This window comes from Hyperolius riggenbachi, chromosome 10, assembly GCF_040937935.1.
Source record: "Hyperolius riggenbachi isolate aHypRig1 chromosome 10, aHypRig1.pri, whole genome shotgun sequence".
NCBI classification, from domain to species: domain Eukaryota; kingdom Metazoa; phylum Chordata; class Amphibia; order Anura; family Hyperoliidae; genus Hyperolius; species Hyperolius riggenbachi.
In genome coordinates, this window is record NC_090655.1 from 173827539 (window position 1) to 173850435 (window position 22897).

Consider the following 22897-nt stretch of genomic DNA (forward strand, 5'->3'; position numbering starts at 1 on the left):
CTCTGCCAGTTGCAAGAGAGTCACAAAAGATAAGATTGCGTAAAAAAAGTGGGATCAGCACATCACCAGGCCGCCACCGATTGGCCTCAACTCAGAGATGCGCTGAGCCCCGCGCATCTCTGAGTTGAGGCCAATCGGTGGCGGCCTGGTGATGCGCTGATCCCACTTTTTTTACGCAATTTTCAATTTTACTTGGTAGCGCGCCCAGGCTATGCATATGCATAGGTATAATTTAGTTAGTGTTAGGTCCCCTCCCATGGAGGAAAGACTTCTACGACAGTGGGAGGGACGAGTACCTAACAAGTTGCATGCAAGCTGTTAGAGGAAACCAACATCCTCCAAGCGGTAGACAGGTCATGTGTGTGCTCAGTGTGTATTTTATCCCATTAGTGGGGCTTGCACACTTTTGCAGGTAAGCATTCATCTGTTTTTAAGTAGCGCTGCTCAGCTCTTTACAAAAGATAAGATAAAGGGGTTTATCTATAACTGAACTTAATTCCCTTAGGACCCGAGGATGCATGCCATCCGGGCCAGGTGCCTTGTCTATTTTTAATTTATTTAGTCTTGCCTTCACTTCTTCCTGCGTTAAGTATTTAATATTACAGTTAGAAGATTGAGACTCTTCTGCCTCTGTAATTTGCAACAGTGCTTGTAACAATCGGTGTCAGCACGCAGAGAGAATCTGATTATTGGTGATCTGCAGTATCACCAAGAATACAGATATATAACTGATTATTGATGATCTGCAGAATCACCAATAATACAGATATATTACTAACCTCTGGACACCTATGTATATAGAGTGTTTGGTGTAACAGTAATACTTTGAGAGACACACCTGAGGAGCAGGTGATCTTAGGCAGTATAGGCAATACTGCTTTTCGAGAGTACAGGAACCTTCCAGCAGCCTGAGACTCTCCAAGGGATGGAGTCAGGCTGGAGGTAGGAAGGATCACAGAGTGAGTGACACCTGAAAGTGGATGTCTCTCTCTGATCTGGAGACTATCTCTTAAGGGGAGAGATAGCTCTCGGGGTCGGGCAAGCCAGGTCGGCAACATACGGACAGCCAAAGTACAAAGACAGAAAGCTGATTCGGTATCCAAGGCTACCAGGGTTTGGCAACGGAATATCAGATGTGTAAGGTACCGAATCAGAGGAGTAGTCAGGAAAGCAATAAGTCATAACAGATATCAAACAATGCCTAGTCTGGGTGTGAGGTCCGTGGTCTCTACACCCTGGAACTAGTCTGATGTATAACAAGTTCCCTAGTCTGGGTGTGAGGTCCGTGGTCTCTACACCCTGGAACTATTCTGATGTATAACAGAATGATAACACAAGTTCCCTAGTCTGGGTGTGAGGTCCGTGGTCTCTACACCCTGGAACTAGTCTGATGTATAACAAAATGATAACACAACTTCCCTAGTCTGGGTGTGAGGTCCGTGGTCTCTACACCCTGGAACTATTCTGATGTATAACAAAATGATAACACAAGTTCCCTAGTCTGGGTGTGAGGTCTGTGGTCTCTACACCCTGGAACTAGTCTGATGTATAATAGAATGATAACACAAGTTCCCTAGTCTGGGTGTGAGGTCCGTGGTCTCTACACCCTGGAACTAGTCTGATGTATAACAGAATGATAACACAAGTTCCCTAGTCTGGGTGTGAGGTCCGTGGTCTCTACACCCTGGAACTAGTCTAACACATAACAGAGCAATAATACAAGTTAACTGGCTCAGTGTGAATTCCCAGGTCCTCCTGGTTCAAACACACTGTTGGATCTGACTAAGGTCTGAGTGCTTCCACGTAGTGTTCGCAACGGCAGACAACTTGTGACTGGCCAGCAGTAACTATATATGGAGTAGTGCTCTCTGGCGCCACCCCTAAGTGATCAACCAATAGTTACCAGCTCTGGGGTCAGCTGATCGGCTTGGTCAGCTGATCCCCCCTTGCCCATCATAAAAGTTCTGCCTCTCAGTGCGCGCGCGCGTATTCCTAAGCCTGTGTGAACTAACAGACTCAGCCACACCAGACACACGCTGCTGCGTGCAAACCGCCGCGCTGGACGCGGAACCAGCCGCCTTGCTGTCAATACATGCGGCGGCTTTTCCGCGTTCTGCCATGTTACCAGACGCACGCTTCCGCGTGCAAACCGCCGCATTGGACGCGGAATCAGCCGCCTTGCTATCAGTACACGAGGCGGCTTTTCCGCGTTCTCTCACAGTGCTGTTTGCTTTGTGAAGATAGAAGCTAAGAAAGCATTTAATAACTCTGCCTTACCTTGGTCATCCACCATTGAGTTCCCTCCCTCATCAATTAGGAGTCCTATACAGTCAACCTTTCTTTTTTTAGAGTTGATCTACTTGTAAAACTTTTTTGGGTTAGATTTGATATCCCTAGCGATTTGATTTTCAGCTTCGATCTTTGCCAGCCTAATTTCTTTTTTACAATTTTTATTGCACTCCTTATAATTTCTTAGTGCAGCCTTGGTCCCCTCCTGTTTTAGGACCTTATAGGCATTCTTTTTCCTCTTCATTTTATCCCTAATCTTTCTATTCATCCATAGAGGCCTTTTTTTATTCCTAGACATTTTGTTTCCATATGGGATATACATACTACAATATTGATTGAGAATAAGTTTAAAAGCTTGCCATTTCCCTTCAGTGTCCTCCCCTTGTAGTACATTATCCCAGTTCACCAAACTTAGTACCTGCCTAATTTGATTGAAATTTGCTTTTCTAAAATTCATAGTTTTAGTGGTCCCGGTCCCCCGTGGCCTATCAGTCACCAGATCAAACGTTATCATGTTGTGATCACTATTTCCCAAATGTTCTTGAACCTGCACATTTGATACATTATCTGGTCTATTATAAATGATCAGATCCAGTAACGCATTCCCCCTAGTTGGTTCCGTTACCATTTGAGTCAAGTAATTGTCCTGTAGTGCTGCCAGAAATCTGCTGCTTTTACCAGAATGGGTAGCCTCAATACCCCAGTCAATGTCTGGAAAGTTGAAGTCGCCCATACTATGACCTCATTTTTACTTGCAGCTTTTTCAATCTGCTGTAGTAATCGCAGTTCTGCAGCTTCATTAATATGAGGTGGTCTGTAGCATACCCCAATAAGCAATTGGCAACTTTTATTTCCACCATGAATATTTACCCAAACGGACTCCACATCTTCGCAATCTTCTTCCATCTCATCGTTGAGGACAGCTGTAAAAGAATTCTTAACAAAGAGACAAACCCCTCAACCTTTTTTCCCTGTTCTATCCCTCCTAAACACATTGTATCCTTTTAAATTAGCTATCCAGTCATGGCTTTCATCCATCCATGTTTCGGTTATTCCCACAATGTCATAGCCTTTGTCATTCAGAATGAACTCTAGTTCATCTATTTTATTTGCAAGGCTCTGAGCATTGGTTACCATGCACTTTATATTTTTACTACCACATTTACCAATTTTGTTTACATGAAATGGGCTACTTGAAGTTTTACCAACCTCCTTAATCTTTATACTGTCCCCACCCCCCTCTCCACCCCCCATAATGTTAGGCTCCCACTGTCTTTTTACCTTATCTTGTCTACATATTGAGACTTTATCCTCCCGCCTCCGCCCAGATCCTAGTTTAAAATCTCCTCCAACCGTTTAGCCATCTTCTCCCCCAATGCAGCTGCACCCTCCCCATTAAGGTGCAGCCCATCCCTGCTGTAGAACCTGTAGCCGACTGCAAAGTCTGCCCAGTTCTCCAGGAACCCAAACCCTTCCTTCCTACACCAATTTCTCAGCCACTTATTTAACTCCCTAAGCTCCCTCTGTCTCTCTCAGATGTAGCACGTGGCACTGGCAGTATTTCAGAGAACACCACCTTGGAGGTCCTTGCTTTAAGTTTATCTCCAAGTACCTGAAAATCATTTTTGAGGACCTTCCATCTCCCACTAACTTTGTCATTGGTGCCAATGTGTACCATGACAGCTGGGTCTTCCCCAGCCCCACCCAATAATCTGTCAATTCTTTCCGCTACATGCCGAACCCGAGCACCTGGGAGGCAACAGACTGTACGGCATTCACGGTTTCTTCGACAGATTACCCTATCTGTGCGCCTAATAATTGAATCCCCTACCACCAGTACCTGTCTAGCCTTAGCTGCACTCCTATTTCCTTTCTCGTTACAGCAGTCTGCCCCTTGGTTGCTAAGGAGCACATCCTGCTGCAGCATTGCTACTCCTAAATTATCCTCCCCAATATTACGCAAACAAGCATACTTATTAGTGAGGGACAACTCGGGACTAGCCTCCCTGCCACTTTTTCCCCTACCCCTTCTAACTGTGACCCGACTAGCGGCTACCTCTGCCCTCTTGGAGGGGAGGAGGGGGAGTGAGTGAAGTTGGGGTGGAGGAGGGGGAGGGGAGGAGGGGGAGTGAGTGAAGTTGGGGGGGAGGAGGGGGAGTGAGTGAAGGTGGGGTGGAGTCCTCAAAACTTAAAGACTACACCACAACGTGTTAGCACATTCTAACCAATGCAGAAAACCACAATATTGGTTGAAGTTTTTTTTTTTTAGCCCTTACCTGCTTCCTCTCACCTCTCTCTTTGTGCCTGTGTTGTAACGCCTGTTTTTAACGCCTATGCCACTTGTGTCGAAGCCATTTAGTGAGCAAGCCACAGACTGAGAAAGCTCAGTACTGAGTCCTGAAGCTGACCAAATGCCTCCTGTTACAGCTAATCCCTCCCCCTAGCTAATTACCTGCCTGCTGCAAGCACACTAGAGAAAAAAAAAAGTACTTTTAAAAACTTTTAAAAACTAACACTTGCTGCTAGATATCTGATGAACCGCAATGCACAAGCCACCAGATATCAAAGCAGCAAAACACAAATTTACAAACAACAGCAATATAATATAATCAGAGCTCACAATTCCCAGCAGTGAAGTGAAGTGAAACAGCCCTCCACCAAGATTAGGGCTTTGGCCTACACTTCCTGTTTAATTTATCACCTGTGTTACAGCTAATCCCTCCCCTTAGCTAATTACCTGCCTGCTGCAAGTACACTGGAGAAAAAAAAATGTACTTTTAAAAACTTTTAAAAACTAACACTTGCTGCTAAATATATGATGAACTGCAATGCACAAGCCACCAGATATAGATATATAATGGGTTTGGATATCCGATTCTATGCTGATAGTCCTTAGTCCTCCTCCTGCTACTGCTGATGTTGGAATTTAATACCTAAAGGGAACCTTAACTGAGAGGGATATGAATGTTGCCTTTTAAACAATACCAGTTGCCTGGCAGTCAGCTGATCTCTTTGGCTGCAGTAGTGACTGAATCACATACCTGAAACAAGCATACAGCTAATCCATGCTGACTTCAGTCAGAGCACCTGATCTGCATGCTTGTTTAGGGGCTGTGGCTAAAAGTGTTAGAGACACAGGATAAGCAGGAGAGTTAGGCAACTGGTATTATTTTAACCACTTGAGGACCACAGTGTTAAACCCCCCTAGTGACCAGGCGATTTTTAGTTAATTGGGCCACTGCAGCTTTAAGGCCAAGCTGCAGGGCCATACAACAGAGCACACAAGTGATCCCCCCCCCCTTCCCCCTTACCAACAGAGCTCTCTGTTGGTGGGGTCTGACCGCCCCCACATTGTTTATTTTTTTATCAATATTTATTTTCATTTATTTTTAAATAAATTTTACTATTTTTTTTTCATTCCCGTCCCTCCCTCTTTCCCCCCAGCCAGCCAATTACGTGATTGGCTGTCATAGGCTTCAGCCTATGAGAGCCGATCGCTCTCCTGTGGGCCAAGGGGACAGCCGTCTCACATGGCTGTCCCCAGTACAGCGCTGCTGCAGATCGCAGCGCTGTACAAAGAATTAGACTGCGAAACTGCCGTCTAACCGCTCGGAGACTGAAGGAGGGGCGGAGCTCCGTCCCCCAAGCAGGAGATGCGTGCACAGCCTGCGCATGATCTCCTACTAGTAGAGTTGAGCCGAAATTTTCGTAATTTCGCGTTACTATAATTACGCATGCGAAATTTGCGATTACGATGTGAAATTACAGTAGCGTAATTGCCATTAAAACCGTAATTTCGCATTAAACCATACCGTAATTTCGCGTTAAACCATAACGCTCCCGTATAATATAAAAAAGCCGCCGACTTTAAGGGTTAATAGCAAAGCCCCCTTAAATGCTAAGAGCTTCAAATTTGGAGAATATATTAAGGAGATCAGAAGGAATAAGAGGAAATTTTTTTTTTCAAATAGACCGTATAGTTTTTCAGAAAATCGATGTTAAAGTTTCAAAGAAAAATGCACACATTTAAAAACCCGCCGACTTTAACGGTTAATAGCAAAACCTGCTTAAAATTTAGGAACACCAAATTCCCAGGGTATATTAAGGGGATCAGTGGGAATAAGAGGAACATTTTTTTAAAAAAAGACCTTATAGTTTTTGAGAAAATCGATTTTTAAGTTTCAAGGGGAAAAATGTCTTTTAAATGCGGAAAATGTCAGGTTTATTTTGCACAGGTAACAATAGTGTATTATTTTCATAGATTCCCCCAAATGGGAAGAGTTTAACTTACTTCGTTCTGAGTGTGGGAAATATAAAAAAAAACGACGTGGGGTCCCCCCTCCCAGACCTCTTTAACCAAAACCATAAGGTCTTTTTGAAAAAAAAAATGTTTCCTCTTATTCCCACTGATCCCCTTAATATACCCTGGGAATTTGGTGTTCCTAAACCTTAAGCAGGCTTTGCTATTAATCGTTAAAGTCGGCGGGTTTTTAAATGTATACATTTTTCCTTTGAAACTTTAACATCGATTTTCTGAAAAACTATAAGGTCTTTTTGAAAAAAAAAATTTTTCTCTTATTCCTTCTGATCTCCTTAATATATTCTCCAAATTTGAGGCTCTTAGCATTTAAGGGGGCTTTGCTATTAACCCTTAAAGTCGGCAGCTACCTAACATTGATCCATGCGTCAACTTTTCCGCTTGGGAGCATGGCCATACGCATTAATTTCATAATACCCACTGTAATGCGAAAAGTATGCGAAAATTACGCTTACGCGAAATTTCGCGAAATCTTTCTTCATTACGATTATGTACTTACGGCCAAAATCGTAATTACACTAATTACGCGAAATTTCGCGAAATCGTAATTACGTCATTAAGCTCATCTCTACCTACTAGCCCCATAGAACACTGTTCACGCAAATTGGTTTGGAGCGGTCCTGGGGCTGCTGCACTGCTCACGCCAATTGGCGTGGAGCAGTCGGCAAGTAAAAATCCATATCCTTCTCAGTTTAGGTTCCCTTTAAGTCTGTGTTCCCACTGCCAGGCTCCACGGATGCATACATTTTTTGGGCAGAATTCTTGTGCTGTGGTGCCACCAATGAGAAGCCATGCCTTTCTGTGCGGCTGCTGAGTTCTTAGTCCTCCTTCTGCTGCTGCTGATGTTGTAAAAGTCTGTGTTCCCAACGCCAGGGTCCATGGATACTTACAATTTTTGGAGTGATTTATCGTGCTGTGGTGCCACCAGTGAGGTGCCATACTCTTCTTCTGTGCTGCCGTAGAGTGCTGCTTAGTCCTCCTGCTGCCACCTCTCATGTCGTATTTAGTGACAACAGCAATCTGTGTACCCACCACCAGGGTCCACGGATGCTACAATTTTTGGGCTGATTTATCGTGCTGTGGTGCCACCAGTGAGGTGCCATACTCTTCTTCTGTGCTGCCGCAGAGTGCTACTTAGTCCTCCTGCTGCCACCTCTCATGTTGTATTGAAGGACAACAGCAGTCTGTGTACCCACCACCAAGGCCCACGGATGCTACAATTTTTGGGCTGATTTATTGGACAACTTTGCTGCCATGTCATTTCTATTGATGCAAGAAAAAAAACAACAACAACAAAAACATTTACAAAAACCTCTCTGGGTGTTTTTGTGGCGTTATCCTCCTTCAGTGGTACTACCATCGTCAGGTGCCACTTGGACTTTCCATCACCTCTGCGATTGCTTAAAATGTATTTCCCTGTTTAAAAGCAATTATTACCAATTAGTAGCACCATTTAAAATGTTGATTTAACTTTAAAATCCATTTTCTCAAAAACTAAAAGTTATTTTTGGAATTTTTTTATTTAAGTTGTAGCCCCTTATCACCTGTATAATCCATGCAATTTGGGGGATTGTAGCATGTATGGGGGTTTTAATATTAGCTTAAACGCTATTCTGTGATCACAGCCATGTTTAGCCGCGATTGCCTCATTCACGGGAAAAATCTGAGTCGAATTTGTGAGTTCGGCTCAAATCCGGAAATCAATCGCGCAGTTTCCTGATTTTTTTTCACTCACGGCGCCGAATAGTCGAATCCGTGATTGGGGGGGTATCTGAGTACCACTGCTAGGAGATAATTTTTCATCTGTTTAAAGTAACTTTTCAGTACTCTGTAATTGAAAAAGTATCAAGAAGTAGGTGTAAAAGTACGATCAAAATAATTTTAAGTATTTTTTTTTTTGCCTGCTAGTGGTTTAAAAGCCATTTTATTGACAAATTTGAAAATATCACCTAGGAGAAAACTCAGGAAAAAAAGTTGATTGCATATGGGCCCTTGTGTTAATGTCTTAAGCAATTCACTTGTCAGAAAAAGAAACCCACAGAAGCACCAAACTAGTAGGCATAAATATAAATCACTGTTAATGGCTGGAGACCTTTAACCACTTAAGTACTATCGGTCTCTGCCCCCTTAAGGACCAGAGACCGCTGGTACCAGAAATGGTGGACTGCCAACGAATTGCCGCACATACCTGCCACAACCACCATCCACGTTGGGAACCACAGGCCACGCCATCTCTATGACGGCAGAGTTCCTGTGAGCCGGTCAGGAGCCACTTTCATTGGCTCCTGACCGTGTCTATCAATGTAAGCCAATGGGAGTTGCTTACATTGATAGACAGGGTCAGAAGGCAATGAAATTGGCTCCTGAGCTGCTCACAGGGCTCTCCCATTTTAGAGACGGCAGAGCGAGTGAGCTCTGAGTGGTGAGATCAGCGGGATGGACAAGAGCGACGAGAACACGCGGCGTCGGTGAGTTCATTTCTACACCACAGCAACATCAAAACAGGGCATAGATTTCAATTAGCGTCCTTAATTAGGTTACAATAAGGGTCAATTCAACAGCAAAACCTGAACAGAATAATCAGACAATAATATATGTAATTGACAACACTTAATTTTAAATTGGATGACCCAGAAAATAACACATACAGAACATATAACTGGATAATACAACAATGTATAGATCACCTCATATAATCACAACCAAAATTTCATAAGTTTGCAAGTAACAAATCACAAAAAAGTGCCTATGCAAAGGGTAGAGTTAGTCTTGCTTTAAAAAGTATTGGGCAATTGGAATTTGAAAACGGTGACAATGTTAAAAAGTAAGTAGGCGATATATATCCAAAAAAGTGCCTGTGTCAAAGAAACAAGACTGTAACTTTAAATAAATAGTGAGCAATGAGGTAGGTAATGAAATAGTGAAGCCAGCAGCAGTAGTAGGAAAGGATCACCAGCAGGCAAAAACCCCTAAAGTGCTTATGTTTCTGTACAGGAAGGAGGAGGAAAGAACATTCACCAGACTCCAACGCCTTGATGCATGTCGCAGGCAACTCCCACTTCTTACGGAATGCACTGAAGAAGTGGGCGTGTGGTGACACAATACGTGTGTCACCATGGTGTAATAAACGTTAATTCTTATACATTCTTATTGTATCATCCCTGAGGTAAGCCTCCTCTCTTTTGTCATATTTTATTGATCTTAACAAGTTTTATGGGTGCTTCTTTCCTCCTTTTGTATTGTATACACCGCATGTGAAGGGCGCATCTCCATTTTGGTAACCCCATTTTTCTAATCCAGAGAGAGTCTGGTGCGTGTGAACTAAGATAGGCTTTCTACTTTCTCCTATTTTCCCACTTCTCTCCCATTGCAACTCTCTATCAGGTCACACAGTGTATCATCTAGCAGAAAGATAATGGGTATGATATCGTTCAAGCCTGACTGCTCCTGATTCACAAGGTTTGTGACCTGCTCAAAGGGGGCCTGTATTTTGAACAGTGTCTCCACCTGCAGCCACTGGTCATTGGAGAAATATGCCAGGGTATGGCTGTTTGATGGGCTCCCCCATGCATTATGCTGACCAATAACGTTGGATGTTGGCTTTCAGCATGAAAAAGTGGAGAGATGTGTGCAACCGATCTGCTGCTCTTTTTCCTTACTTGTGTCTGATGAGTGCACTGCTCCTCCTCCAGCTCCACCTTCCTGGTGATCACATCCTCCCTGACTGTTTGCCTGCTTGTGGTGACTCCTCTGTGTCACGCTCACCTTCCTGGTTTCCGTCGGTGTCTGGCTACGCATAGGAACTCTTGCGGCTTTATCACATTAGCTAGACGTGCTTATGCAGTATGAGCGTGCACGCGTAATTCCGTAATTCTCATTGTGGTGTCTCCTGTTTTCTTCGGTCACTAGTGGAGCAATTCCATGGGTCATGACCTAGTTGCCACCAGGCAGCAAAGAGTTGACTGCCCACTAGGAGTAGAGGCCCATCATCCCTTGTTCCCTTGTAGGATGCACTGGTGAAGACCCGTGGCCACTTAGACTCCTCACCCTGCGCCTACTACTTGTGACTGGGTCAACAGGGTCTGCTCGCACCCAGCATCCTAATATTCTGTCAACAAAATGGCTGGCGAGTAATCCCTGGAGGCCACAATAGAGTGGCAGGGGATGCCCATTCATGTGAAAAAACGCTCATTCTGCCATTTTAGTGTGGCCTCCGGGGACCAGGAAATCCCTTTCGGCCATTTTTGTTGACATCACTATGGATGGAATATTCTTGTTCTAGAAGTAAATTTGTCATGTTAATGCTGTTTGCTGAAAATTCTTGTTTCTGAAGCCAATTTTTGGAACACAACACAATGGGCTTGATTCACAAAAAAGTGCTAACTGTTAGCACGGCCGTTTTCGCGCGAATGTTCGCATTGCGCGCGATCGCGAATTTTCGTGCGAAACGATATCGATTTTGCTGTAAAATTCGCGTTTGCGTGCGAAAACATTATCGTTTCGTACGAAAATTCGCGATTGCGCGCAATGCAAAAATTCGCGCGAAAACGGCCGTGCTAACAGTTAGCACTCTTTTGTGAATCAAGCCCAATACTTGAAACAGTACAGTTTCCAAGTTTTGTTATTTTACTTGAAATGCCAACATCTGTAGCTTGGAACTGTTCCTATCTGAGAGCTCAACCCCAGCAATGCAGTCTCCATGGCATTAGCTGCCCAGGGGGCACACTCTGCTACTGTTCTTGCTGGCCCACACTCCATCTCAGGCACTAATTGTTTTATTCAAGAAATCTTTACAAAGATATAAAACATAAATATAGAACATAGCATATCACATTTTTTGGACCATAAGATTGTACGTTTAGAGGAAGGAAATTGAAAAAAAGAAGATTTTGAACCAAATAGTGTACTAAAATACTTTATTTTAACAATGTAAAGTTAACTAGAGTCAACAGCAGCATTAACAACCTTAATTACTGTCATAAACACATTTTGTATGCCAACCATGCAAAAACTGACAGTAGTTAACAGCAAGTTAGTAAAAACCAATAAAAAAATAAAAGTAAACAAGTAATTAGGAGAAACATTGTTAAACTAAGATAGACTTGTTCTGATATAGTAGTTTTAAGGGAACCCAAAAAAACGCATCATGAGAGGTACTGGTATCTTTCTGTAAGAAAACCCAGTATTGAGAGAACAGTCAATAATACCGATATCTTCATGATTCCCTCTCCCCCCTATATTTCATGAGGTGCTCTCATACCTCCATCACATACTACCACTTCTATTTCATCAGGTGCTCTCATATCTCCCCATATTCTATCAGGTGCTCTCATATTCTCCAGATTCCATCTGGTGCTCTCAAATCTCCCAATATTCCATCAGGTGCTCTCATATCCCACCATATTCCATCAGTAGAGATGGCCTGACTGAACGGTTCACATGCAAACTTATTTGCACAAACATCGCTGGTTCATGATCAAATGCAAACTTTATGCGAGTTCGACCCGCCCCCCATACTACATCATTGAGCTAAACTTTGACCCTCTACATCACAGTCAGCAGGCACATGGTAGCCAATCAGGCTGCACTCCCTCCTGGAGCCCCCCCCCCCCCCCGTATAAAGGCAGCAGCGTCGGCCATGTTCTCTCACTTTGTGTGCTGCTGCAGTGAGAGAAGGGAGAGGACCGTGCTGCAGTCTGCAGAAATAGGGAAAGCTTAGTTAGGCTCTTGTAGCTTGCTCCTAGCTGATATTTGTTGCTGAAAAGATCCACAAAAAGAGCTGTCACAGCTGGCCCTTGCTAATTGCTATACTGTTCTAGGCCCAGCACATTCAGTGTATACCTTTCACTGGCACTGGACCTGTGTGTGTGTGACAGCTGCACATTGTTTTGTGTAATACCACCTGTCCGTGCATACCTGTAACTACAACTGTGAGTGACCGCACATTGTATTATATACCAGCAGTCAATGCATTCATTTTCACTGGACCTGTGTGTGTGACAGCTGCACATAGTATTTTGTAATACCAGTCCGTGCATACCTGTAACTGCACCTGTGAGTGATCGCACATTGTATTATATACCAGCAGTCAGTGCATTAATTTTCACTGGACATGTGTGTGTGACAGCTGCACATAGTATTGTGTAATACCAGTCCGTGCATACCTGTAATTACACCTGTGAGTGACTGCACATTGTATTATATACCAGCAGTCAATGCATTCATTTTCCCTGGACCTGTGTGTGTGACAGCTGCACATAGTATTTTGTAATACCAGTCCGTGCATACCTGTAACTGCACCTGTGAGTGATCGCACATTGTATTATATACCAGCAGTCAGTGCATTTATTTTCACTGGACCTGTGTGTGTCACAGCTGCACATTGTATTTTGTAATACCAGTCCATGCATACCAGTACTGCACCTGTGAGTGACTGCACATTGTATTATATACCAGCAGTCAGTGCATTCATTTTCACTGGAACTGTGTGTTTGAGACAGCTGAATATTGTTATACCAGCAGTCACGCATACCTTTTACTGCACCTGTGTGACGGCTGCACATTGTTATACCAGCAGTCACTGCATACTTTTTACTGCACCTGTGTGACTGCACATTGTATTAGTCAAGTCAGTGCATAACTTTCCCCCTCAATATGTACAAAACAGGCCGAGTTCGAGGTCATGCTGTAGTGGTTTCGTGTTGGTCTGGACCACAGTACAGTGTTCAGAAGGCACGTGCCATCAACCCCCAAGATTGCCAGGACGTAGTTGACTATTTAACACAGAACACCTCATCTTCCTCAGCTTCCACACGGACCTGTGGCATATCTTCCTCCTCCTGCGCTTATTCTGGCACCCCACTTAACACTCAGGTGGCAGCCAACAAAGTGCCATCATTCCAGGGCTCAGCAGTGTGGAATTTTTGTGTATGTCTGCCTCCGATGAGAGCAATGCCATGTGTACTCTCTGCCACTGAAAATTGAGCCGTGGAAAGACCAAGACCCGCATAGGGACAACTTCCTTACGAAGGCACATGATGACAAAGCAAAAACTGCAATGGGATGACAACCTAAGGAAAAGCAGCACACAAAAGCAAAGCCACACACCGCAGGGGAAGATACCATGCCACAATTATTTCTCAAAAAAGGCGACACCCAAACTGTACCGTGATGTTGAAAGGCAAGTGGTGTCATCGCTGGCACAAAGCGTTGAGTCAAGGGTCCATCTGACCACGGATGCCTGGTCTGCAAAGCACCATCAGGCCTGCCCGAAGACCAAGTCAGTCCCCACACACAGCATCTCTGCCTGCACGCCATGTGACTGCCTGCCCCAAGACTAAGTTGGTCCCTAGTCCGCACACAGCATTTCTGCCTGCAGGCCGCTTGACTGCCTTTTCTGCCACCACCAACATGGTCCAGGACTCCAGATGGATTCCTGAATTTTTAAGGCTGCTGCTAGCAGCGGCCGCTAACAAAAACAATAATAATTTTTTTCTGGTGCGTGTACATGCCTGCCTAATTTTTCTGGCTGCACTACGGCTGCAACAACAAAACAAAAGGCATGTACATGTGTCAATTCCCGTTCATTATCGTTACGTTGCCGCTGTGAAGGGGCTTGCGTATCACAATGAAGCAATGACCGACTATATGAGTGTGTTTTTGGGGCACACCTGACCCAAGATAATAAGGTCGTTGCTCCATTGTGGACAAACCAAATTCGATCAGCTGGACAGTCACTGTTTTGTCATTGAGCTACCTCAGCCCGACCTTATGGGCTTAAAAACCACCATCGCCTGCAGTCTCGCCATTGTGGTTTCCAGTCCAGCACGGCCATCACTACACAAACAGCTGTTTGCAGTCATTGCATACCTTTCACTGCATCTGTGTTGATGCACGTATTATACCAGCAGTCATTACCTTTCACTGCATCTGTGTAACTGCACGTTGCATTATTCCAGCAGTCAGTCAGTGTATACCTTTCATTGTATCTGTGTGACTGCACATTGTATACCAGTCAGTGCACACCTTTCACTGCATCTGTGACTGCACATTGTATTTTACCTGGCAGTCAGTGCATACCTTCCACTTGAACGTATGGCAGACTTGCCCTCCATAACAGATTGTTGTTAAAGGATTTCAAGTGTATTAGTCTCATTATATAGCAGGGCCTCGAAAGAGTCTTCCTGTATTGTTATTTTTTGTCACTACCTCCCTGAGTCGGGACTTGTGTCCCGTGCCTGCTGCCTTCCTTGGATGTGTGGTGTTAGCTGTTCCTGCTCCTTTGTCCACAGCACCGCCAAGTGTCCGTGCCGTGAAGGAAATCTTGAGTGGAAGAAGCCACTGTCTGCCAGTCACCCCCTTGCCCGGCATCTGACAGCTGGCTTGATGGAACTGTTAGCTTGCCAGCTGTTACCATACCAGCTGGTGGACTCTGAGGCCTTCCAAAAATTTGTGGCGATTGGGACACCACAGTGGAAGATACCAGACCGCAATTATTTCTCAAAAAAGGCGATACCCAAACTGTACCGTGATGTTGAAAGGCAAGTGGTGTCATCTCTGGCACACAGCGTTGGGTCAAGGGTCCATCTGACCACAGATGCCTGGTCTGCAAAGCATGGTCAGGGCAGGTATTTTACACACATTGGGTATTTCCTTGGATGTGGGGTGGTGGTAGCCATTTCTCAGGCTCCCACTCCAGGCCGGAATCGAACCCCGATTCCTGACCCAATACCCGTGGTCACCATGGTACTGAGAAAGTACCAAAGAAAGTTTATCACACAGTTGAATGGATGCCAGACTTGCCCTCCATAACAGATTCTCATTTAAGGTACTGAACAGACATCAGAAAAAGTAATAAAAAAAAAATAGATGTAAGCTTTAACAATGGTAGAGAAAGAACCATCGAAAGTTGATAAGGCAGTCAGACATTACCTGACATCACTGAGGAAGAGCAATCTTGCCATCGTGCGCACCAGTCCAGCACGGCCATCACTACACAAACAGCTGTTTGCGGTGTGTTACACAGTGCATTTGGTTTGCCAGTGTGAAGCACTACCAGCAGATCTATTTATACACACGCAAGATGTTTTCAAGCACTTTAGACCTCAAATTTAGCAATGCAATGTGATTTCTGCCTTTTAGGGATTATAACGCTGCTGTGCGTCAAATCTGTAATTTTCCCCGGGACTTTTGGCGTGTATCCCACTTCGCCATGCCCCCCTCCAGGTGTTAGACCCCTTGAAACATCTTTTCCATCACTTTTCTGACCAGAATGGGTGTTTGAAGTTTTCGCCTGCCCATTGAAGTCTATTGCGGTTCGCAAAGTTCGTGCGAACCCGAACTTTTGCGGAAGTTCACAAACCTAAAATCGGAGGTTCGAGTCATCTCTATCCATCAGGTGCTCTCATTTTCCCCATATTCCATCAGGTGCTCTCATATTCCCCAGACTCCATTAGGTGCTCTCATATCACGCCATATTCGATCAAGTGCTCTCAGATTCCACCATATTCCATCAGGTGCTCTCATTATCTCCCTTTCCCATTGTATTCTGCACAAATTTTATTACCATACATACAGGAAACAGTTGCTTGCAAACTTGTGTATTCAGCACTCAGTCTTATTATGGTATCCTATAGCACTAACTGTAGTCACAAAATTTACAGTTTTGGGAACAGTGCCCACATACCATATATCGTACACCAGTATTCACAAACAATGCTCTGTTTCCTGCTGTTGTGTGGATAACCATCATACAGAGAGAGCATCTTTGCATGATCTATGGGTATCCACGCATCATATACGGTAAAGCTGCTGTAGGGGTCATCGGGGCTGGGTATTAGATGGGAGGTACATTTCCCCGGTATTTGGACTGTTGTCCCTTTAAAACCTTGTGTGGTCCTAGGAAAGGAGTCCGGATTTTGCTGCTTGTTTTTTTTCTTTTCAGGGCCAGACTCCTGGGATGGGAGGGAAGGAAGGGCGGGCCTTCCCATCCCACCTAGGTACACACCTGGTTGTCAGTGGGGCTGAGAGCCTCACTAATGTGGTGTTGATCAGATGCTAATTTATGCATAAAAAGCTGCCTCACAGGCAGTCTAGAGAGAGGTGTTGGAGATGTAGCGAACGGTTCGCCGGCGAACGGTTCCAGGCGAACTTTGGGGGTTCGCGTTCGCCTGCACCAGGCGAACTTTTGCGGAAGTTCGATTCGCCCCATAGACTTTAATGGCCGCCGACTTTAACGGTTAATAGCAACGTCCCCTTACATAGTAGAAACACCAAAATTGTTGGGAATTCAAAAAGACCTTATACTTTTTGAGAAAATCAATTTTAAAGTTTCAAAGTAAAATGAGCCGATTCATAAAAAAAAGAACCGATTCATTAAAAAGAACCAGATGATTCAAGAACTGTTAGTAGAGAGGAGATCAGGAGACCAGGGAGAGATCAGGAGACCAGGGAGAGATCAGCTGACAGGGAGAGATCAGTTGACAGGATGTGACGTGGGAGGTCTGTTCCTGGGAGCTGGGAGACCACGGCTTCCTTTCCCCAGCGTCTGCTTTCTTCCCCTGACGTTTGTTAGGTCGGCTGCCATCACCTTTGTCCCTGGATGCTGGACGCTGTCCACTGGATGTGTGCCTGCTTCTGACATCGTCATTTCTGGACACTGTGTGGTCGCTGTCCTGGATATGTGCCTGCTTACATGTTTACACCATTAGCCGTCGGATGTTATCTGAAGCCATCTGAGGCCCAGGGGGGGGCGAGGTTTGCCGTTCCCTTTGATGTCTTTGCTGCTTTGCTGCATGTGTTTCTTTAACTATCTACTGCCCAGCTGGCTTGGCTACTGTTTACCCGTTAGACGTCAGCTAATCTTCAGCTAGCCATCCAGCATTAGCATTAGCTGAATAGCTTATACAGCCTATAGCTTTTACAGCCCTACAGGCTTTACAGCTCCACAGCCTTACAGTCTTAAAGAGGAACTGTAACGGCAAAACGTCCCCTGGGGTGTACTCACCTCGGGTGGGGGAAGCCTCCGGATCCTAATGAGGCTTCCCACGCCGTCCTGCGTCCCTCGGGGGTCTCGCTGCGGCCCTCCGTACAGCAGTGACGTAATATTTACCTTCCTGGCTCCTGCGCAGGCGCTCTGACGGCTGTCGGCTCCGAAGTAGGCGGAAATACCCGATCGCCGTCAGGTCCGCTCTACTGCGCAGGCGCAAGTCTCCGGCGCCTGCGCAGTAGAGCGGACCCGACGGAGATCGGGTATTTCCGTCTATTTCCGAGCCGATTGCAGCCACAGCGCCCCCGCTGGAGCCAGCAAAGGTAAATATTGAAATTACAGTCGGGCCTGTCGCCGGCTGTTCAGAGGGCTGCAGCGAGACCCCCGTGGGACGCAGGACGGCATGGGAAGCCTCATTAGGATCCGGAGGCTTCCCTCACCCGAGGTGAGTACCCCCCAGGGGATCTTTTTAAAGTTACAGAGTCTCTTTAAAGTCTTAAAGCTGTACAGCCTTACAGCTTTACAGTAAGACATACCACTAACTCTGTACTGGCTTTGATGGCTGGCTCTTTTGCTTGTTTGGCTGCTTGCATGCCTGCATCCCTGTCTACTTTGCATAATACTGCAAAAATATTACGTAATACTGCAGGAAAGTGCATGAAAGTACACAATTTTTCCAGTTGCTTTTTTTTTTGTTTTGTTTTTTTGTTTGTTTTGTTGTTGCTGTGCTTTGCTTTACTCTGCTTTGCCCTGCTCTACCTGCCCTGGTCTGCCCGACCTGTTCTAGTTTTGCAGAGTAACAGAATAACAAAGATAACAGAAGAGCATTCATTACGCTCTGGAAAGCTCTGGGATATTGGCTATCTTGGCCATCTGAAGGGGCCACTGTAAGTAATCTATAAACAAACATCTGTAAAAAAATATCTGTAACTGTGCCCTGTGTAAGACAAGACTGCCCCTACATAGAAGAGATAGGGGGGCTGTACATGCTTTATAAAGGGAGAGTATGGCAACGGGGACAAGGAAACAGAACAAAGGTAATTTAACAGAAAAAGATAAGGGATTAAACAGCTTTGGCTTTACAACATCTACAGAGACCCAGAGAACTCCTAATAAAAAGATGGAAAAATCCACTAATCCCTCTGTGACCCCAACACCCAAGGGACAAATGGGTGGTATCCTAGCTCCACATGGAGCAGTAATACCCAAAGATATTAGCAGGCACTTTAAAAATATCTCAGACATTTGCAATACGGCCCGATCTGGCACTAAAGACTCTGGCGCGGATCCAAATGCAGCCCAGGCAGTGAGAGAGGGGAAGTCAATATCTGACCAAACTAAAACTGCACAGGAGAGCACAGAAGATATAAGAATGAGGAAGATGATGGAGGATTTTACCTCTAAAATTAAAGAAACTATAGTAGAGACAGTGCAGGTAGCGATAAAAGAGGCTGTTAACAATGAATTAAAATCAGTCAAGGAAGAAATGTCACAATTAACCACTCGGGTTGAGAGCCTAGAGAAACATTTGATGGAATATGAAAATAAGGCTGTAAATCAAACCGCTGAGATGGCTAGTTATAAAAGGTCTCTTAAGACCCTTACTAGCAAGATCGACGATCTAGAGAATAGAAACCGCAGAAATAACATAAAGATTCGGGGGCTCCCGACTAACATTCCGAATAACGAATTCAAGCAGATGGCGCAGCATTTGTTTAAAGAAATTATAGGCAGCAAAGACGTACCAGAAACAATAATTGATAGAATACACAGAGTGGGTAAAGAAAGGAACGATCAGGGATTTAAAAGTACTGATGTCCTATGCAGAATACACTTCTACCATGAAAAAGAACACATTTTGGCAATGGCCCGTGCCCTGGGTACCATTAAATTTAAAGGATGGAACCTGGATCTTTTTCCAGACCTTTCAAAAAGAACAATAGAACGAAGACGGCTACTAAAACCCCTCCTGGAAGAAATTAAGAAAAAGGGAGGTCTCTATAGGTGGGGCTTTCCGCTGTCGCTTAGAGCGACAGTGGAGGGCAAAACTTGTACGTTAATTAATGGAGAGCCAATACAAAAATTCGTGAAGGAGTTAGGCCTAGCTCCTATTCAAACTTCAGGGTGGGAGGAGATCTAATGTAGAGCGGAAAAAACATGCAACCTTATTACACTGCAATTTATAATATAAAATAATGCAGTAAGGGATGAAGGGGAGAGGGGCTCGAGGTGGTCTCAGCTCTAGGGCTTTGTTCTTGTGTTGCTGTTAGCAAATTCAAGAATTGAAGATGTCTGACACCCAAATTCTCTGGAGAGGAGATAGATCGGACAAGATCTTTGGATATGTATGTGGAAAGGTTGTTATGTGTGTGATATGTGAAAACTGGTGGCGGTATGACTGTTATTGGTTGCCTTTTCCTGTCTCTATGGTGCTTCAGGTTCCCCCTCAGCCAGGTTGGGTATTATGGTTTGGTGGTCCCATCACTTTTGAACCGTTTCTTAAAGGGACTCCGAGCTCAGAAAAAAAGGAAAGTTGTACTCACCAGGGGCTTTCTCCAGCCCAGTGCTGGTCGGGAGGTCCCACGCCGGCGTCCTGGCTCCTCTCCTTCTCCCCGCTCCGGAATGGCTGGCAGGCCGCAGCCCGGGCGACACTCTCCCGAGTGTCGGGCTGCTTCTTCCGCATATGACGCGGATTACGTCACACGCCGGCCGCCTCGCGTCATCACGGCGGCCGGCGTGAAAGTACTGCGCATGCGTGAACAAAGCGCGCATGCGCAGTACTTTCACACCGGCCGCCGTGATGACGCGAGGCGGCTGGCGTGTGACGTAATCCGCGTCATATGCGGAAGAAGCAGCCCGACACTCGGGAGAGTGTCGCCCGGGCTGCGGCCTGCCAGCCATTCCGGAGCGGGGAGAAGGAGAGGAGCCAGGACGCCGGCGTGGGACCTCCCGACCAGCACTGGGCTGGAGAAAGCCCCTGGTGAGTACAACTTTCCTTTTTTTTCTGAGCTCGGAGTCCCTTTAAAATAAAATATAATCAACACTAAAGATGGGAAAACTAAAAATTTTAACTATTAACGTTAAGGGTGCGAATTCCGGCTGCAAACGCAGAAGAATTATTGAAGAGCTTTTAAAAAATAAAATTGATATTGCATTCATCGAAGAAACACACTTTAAATGTGGGAATATACCTAAATTTTTTGATAAACGATACAAAGAGTGGATTGTAAATTATAATAAGCAAAAAAAAGCGTGTGGTGTGGCAATTGTTGTCAGGTCTGGTATAGATTTCTCAGTGGACAAAATTTACAGAGACCAAAATGCTAGGGAACTTATCATGCTGGGTAGGGTCAATGGAACTCAGATTACACTGGCGAATGTTTATGCCCCCAATAGGGGTCAAGCTACCTTCCTGATTAAATTTTTAAATAAAGTAAAAAAAAAAGGCTAAGGGGAAGATTGTCATTGGAGGTGACTTTAATCTGACTATCGATCCCAAACAAGACACCTCAAAAGGTCATTCTTTTATTTCTAAAATAGAAAATATTACATTTTGTGAAACATTAGTGAATTTAAGACTTGTGGATATTTGGAGAATTAAAAATATAGATATTAAAGACTATACCTTTTATTCCCAGGCTCACCAATCTTACTCCAGACTAGATTATTTCCTAATACCACAAGAACTTATTACATCGGTTAGTGAGGTGACTATAGGACGAATAACCTTTTCTGACCATGCCCCAGTAATATTAACTGTGATGTTGGATAGGAAACCTGTAGTTCCACAATGGAGATTAGATGCCACCTTATTAGAAGATGAAGAGGAAAAGCTACAGGTCGAGAGATCCATTATAGAATTTAGTGATTTTAATCTCTCCTCAGTCTCCTCACGAATTACAATTTGGGATACATTAAAATGTGTAACTAGGGGTGTACTTATTAAAATCAGAAGTAGGAAGAAAAGAGAAAGGGAGAAAAAAAATTGCAGAACTCCTGCATGCACTTCAACTGGCAGAACTCAAACACAAAACTACTATGTCACCAATAAATATGATAAATGTGACTAAAATCAGAGCAGAACTGAATAACGTCCTCAATGCTAAATGTACTAATGACTATAAACAATTGAAAAGACAATATGCTGCGGGGAAAAATAAATCAGGCACAATACTCGCTGACCTTCTTAAAAAAAACAATAAATCCAACTTTATACAGGGTATTAAAAACTCAGAAGGTAGCATTTTATATGAACCTGAGGAAATCTCTAAAATATTTGCCGACTTTTATGAGAAATTATATAATATAGATGCATCGAATCTTATGAATGGAGAAAGTTTTTTAGGAAATATTGAGTTACCCTCACTGTCTGCATCAGAAAAGGAATCGATAGAGGAACCAATATAGGAAATGGAGTTTTGTGAAACTGTGGCTAAACTTGCAAAACAGAAAAGCCCGGGCCCAGACGGCTTTTGTGCAGAATTTTACCAACACTTTGCCCTATTGCTGGCTCCTCTCTTCTGTAATCTAGTTAATCACAAAGAAGAAAAAGTATTTTCAGATACTAACCAAGCGACAATCACTTTAATTCCTAAAGAAGGAAACTCTGGTCTAGAATGTACACACTTCAGACCAATATCCCTTATAAATTGCGATGTTAAGATCTACGCAAAAAACCTGTCAAATAGACTAAGTGCAGTAGCAGAGACGTTACTGGGAAACCAACAGGCAGGTTTTAGGAAAAATAAACAGATACAAGATAATATTTATACTGCAATAGATCTTATTCACATATGCAGAACAAAGGGGGAGGAGTCAGTAATGGTGGCAATAGACGCGGAAAAGGTCTTCGACCATTTATCTAGAGATTTTATATTTATAACATTAGAAAAGTTGGGTCTGGGCAAAAAATTTATTGACAGAATCACAAAACTTTACATTAATCAAAGCGCAGGGGTAAAAGTCAATGGCCTTATATCCAACTTATTTCAGATAAAGAATGGAGTTAGGCAAGGATGCCCTTTATCCCCCTGGTTGTTCAACCTTAGTATTGAACCCTTAATACAGGCAATTCAACAAGATATGGGTATAAAAGGAATCAAAACTAAGAAAGAAGAAACTAAAACTCTGGCATATGCAGATGACCTATTACTTGTACTAACCAAACCCATTGAATCCTTGTTGAATTGCCAGATCCTTTTTGAAAAATTTACTAAGGTCTTTAACTTTAAACTAAATAGAGAAAAAACAACAATACTGAATATAGGTTGCTCTCGTCAAACGGAAATTGTTATAAAGGGACT

The 22897-nt window shown here is 44.1% G+C and overlaps 1 protein-coding gene across 4 annotated transcripts in view; it reads right to left on the reverse strand.

Moving 5' to 3' along the window:
* Positions 1-22897, reverse strand: part of LOC137533954 (calcium-binding protein 2-like) — a 619507-nt gene that overhangs the window by 180152 nt on the left and 416458 nt on the right. The gene's annotated exons all lie outside the window — the stretch shown is intronic.